The sequence below is a fragment of the Myotis brandtii genome, unplaced genomic scaffold, assembly GCF_000412655.1.
Source record: "Myotis brandtii unplaced genomic scaffold, ASM41265v1 C41970684, whole genome shotgun sequence".
Taxonomy (NCBI): Eukaryota; Metazoa; Chordata; class Mammalia; order Chiroptera; family Vespertilionidae; genus Myotis; species Myotis brandtii.
In genome coordinates, this window is record NW_005314703.1 from 1 (window position 1) to 966 (window position 966).

General features: G+C 43.6%; 1 pseudogene; it reads left to right on the top strand.

Moving 5' to 3' along the window:
• The first annotated feature begins 9 nt into the window (after positions 1-9).
• LOC102261398 lies at positions 10-956 on the top strand (annotated as a pseudogene).
• The last annotated feature ends 10 nt before the right edge of the window (positions 957-966 follow it).

Here is a 966-nt window from a genome sequence, read left to right on the forward strand (position 1 = left end):
ATTTTGTAAGGCAACTATAGGCTTATAAAATGCATTTCTTTAATAATACTTGAAAGTCAGAATTACTCCTCGATCCGTGGGCTCCAGAATGGATGTTGTGTTAGCAGGCGTGAAAACGTGAATCTCTTTGTATGTCCCCATTAGAGCTGTTGGGTGACCAAGTGCATTGTCAATAAGCAGTAATAATTTGAAGGTTGAGGCGGGGGAACCATTGTTCACTGCCGCCACTCCAGCCTGTTCCACGAGGTCCATGTGGGCCCCACCTCGGCCATGATGATCCCCAGCTTCCAGAACAGCCACTAGGAGGATTTCTCCAGGCCCTGGAAGCTGATGGCAACCAAGGCCCACATCATGAAGTCGGTGGCCGTGGAGAAGTTAGCTGACAAATTGCATATGCCATCTCTCCCCAAAATGATGTTTGGAGACAATGTTTTAAGAATCCAGCATGGCTTTGGCATTGAGTTCAGTGCCACAGATGCCTAAAGTAGCCTGTGTGGAAGAGTGGCGGGAAAGCAGGATGGAGGGTGAACACTCCACAGAGGTTATTAAACCATACAAGTGGACCTATACAACTCTGGAGAGAGACACAGATTATAAGGAGCATTTCTTGGAGAGCCACTCAAGTTAAAGGTTGTGCCTGCAACAGATCTTATAGATACAGAGAAATGGGAAGCCAGAACACAGATAGGTTTGAAGAAGTTCTGTTTGAGGATGAGCTTCATGATCATGGAATTTCAAGCCTAAGTATGAAAATTAGAGGAACGCCTTCCAGCTTTTATTTTTTTGCTATTGTAATTTTTCTTGATAATTGATGGAGTGCTTATCAGAATGAATGACATGAGGCTAACAAAACATGTTACAAGTACATATGTCACAAGAGAGCAGAATTGCTAATTTAATGCATGTTTCACCTTTCCTCTTCATGGAACCTAGTGAAATGTCACAGTATTTACCGATCAGGGAGGA